This window comes from Octopus bimaculoides, chromosome 4 (genome assembly GCF_001194135.2).
Source record: "Octopus bimaculoides isolate UCB-OBI-ISO-001 chromosome 4, ASM119413v2, whole genome shotgun sequence".
Lineage (NCBI taxonomy): Eukaryota > Metazoa > Mollusca > Cephalopoda > Octopoda > Octopodidae > Octopus > Octopus bimaculoides.
This window is the reverse complement of record NC_068984.1, coordinates 140507401-140509828: the sequence shown is the minus strand read 5'-3', so window position 1 is coordinate 140509828 and position 2428 is coordinate 140507401.

Sequence of the window (2428 nt, the reverse complement as noted above, 5' to 3'; positions counted from 1 at the left end):
TACACACACAAACATATACATACATACATACATACATACATACATACATACATACATACATGCATACATACACACATACATACAGGGTGGAAGTCAATGACTGACAAAGTCAGACCACTTCCTAAACTCAGGAAGCCCATGCAAATGCTCCAAGAGTCCAAGAATTTCTTGTGCACGAATTTATTTAGAATGGATAGAATGTTGCTCAGCACTGAAGCCACTTTTCATAACAATCTGCCACGAACCCAGTGGCACAACAGAGGTTGAGATGACCAGAAACCAACTTCTAACACTAAACTGTAAACAGTCACACACACACACACACACACACACACACAAACTTCAGCTTTTTGTTTTTCATATGAGTTACATTCTCCAAGAAGGAAGTTCTAACAAGAATTAAGGGTTCTTCACTCTCATTGGTTTATTTGCTAGTTAATCCATAGTTGCGGTCCTAACAGGTGCTAGTACTCCAGGTTAGAATAGACCTGGGGAAAATAATGGTTAAGAGGTGATTCCACAATCCTTAAAGCCCTGAAACTTCCATACCAAGGTACCCTGCTACTGGATACAGTTTAAGATCATACCCTGCACATACATACGAATACACGCACACACACACACACATACAAGACAGGCTTCTTTCAGTTTCCTTCAACCAAATTCCTTCATAAAGCATAGATCAGCCCAGGGCTATCATAGAAAACATGCCCAAGGTACTGCGCATTGAAACTGAACCTGAAGCTATGCAGTTAAAGAGCAAACTTCTTAACCACAAACCCACGCCTGCACTAATGTGTTATGATAATAATTATGGAAGAGGTCTCTCCTTGAGGTTAACTACATAACAAAATTAACCCCACAAATAAGGTTAAATTATAAATTTCTACTAAAAATTTAATATAAGCCAGCAGGCATTGCCTCTATGTTCTCTGTGATTTGTTACTCTGCTAGAAATAACAGCTATATCTCCTTCAAATCATACCATCTTGGAAAAGGATGGGCACAGTGAATATTTAAATTTTTAAAATTATTTTTATATATTTTTTATTATATTGATATAATTTTTTACTATTTTTATATTTTTGTATAATTTTATATAATATATATTGTTATTATTTCTATATAATTTTTTTAATGATTTACATTAATTTTTCATTATTATTTTCAGATTCAATGAATTGAGTTTCGTAGGAGAAATTGTTTTTACAATTTAGCTGTATTTCCTATTATTAACTATCATTTAATCCTGAGCAAAAATAAATTTGAATTATTGCTAGCCAGGGAGACTAAGACAGAGTTATGTACCTTGCATAATACAACGGTTTTACTGCAGTTTGGAAATTTGCCGCTTAAATACTGTATTTGATGGCATAAAAGATGCAGGGTTTCTTAGATCCACCCCAATTTCAGTTGTACATATTCAGGAAGAATCGATTTTAGGGCATTAATATTGCATTGATGCATATTAATTATATTTAAGGCAATCTAGCAGTACAATTACAAAAGTATCTTGGTTATAACAGAAAATATTATTGTAAGTAAAAAGGGTATGTGGCCTAGTTGTTAGGGCGTTGCACGCACGATCGTGAGATTGTGGGTTCGATTCCTGGACCAAGCAGTGCATTGTGTTCTTGAGTAAAAGATTTCATTTTGCGTTGCTCTAGTTCACTTAGCTGTAAATGAGTAACCCTACGATGGACAAACCTTCTAATCAGGGGTAGTGTTGGCCTGCTCACCTAGCCAGTGGGTTAGCACCATTTGAAAGCTAAAATGCTGCAAAGCGCATTGTGACCAGCGATGTGTAACGGCATCTTATAGTCTGGTTGATCACGTGATCATGTGATCTGAAAAGTGTGTTAGCAGTGCTGCTGAACATAAAGCAAGAAATCCCTGTAGTAAAAATATTCTATACAGTTATAGTCATAAACCATGCAGGAAAAATGTAAAGCCGAATACATCATCATCAACATCATCATTCAATGACCGTTTTCGATGCAAGCATGGGTTAAACCAAAACATACAAACAAAAATTTAGTATGGAGTCAGTCAAAAGGCAGAGAGTTGGCAGAATCATTAATACACTGGAAGCATAAAGCCTCAAATTTTGGGGGAAGGGATTAAATTAATTACATTGACCCAGTGCATAACTGGTACTTATTTAATCAACCCCGTAAATAATGAAAAGCAAAGTCGACCTCAGCAGAATTTGAACTCGGAACGTAGTGGCAGATGAAATACCGCTAACCATTTTGCCCGGCATGCTAACGATTCTGTCAGCTCGCTGCCTTCAATGGTAAGAGAATAGTAATAATGATTCACACAACTTCTGGAAATGTTTGTGTCAGATGTAGGTGCTAGAAAGAGACAGAGCTACAAAAACGATATAGACATGTTCATTCACCAATGAAGTGAGGTATGTTCCTCT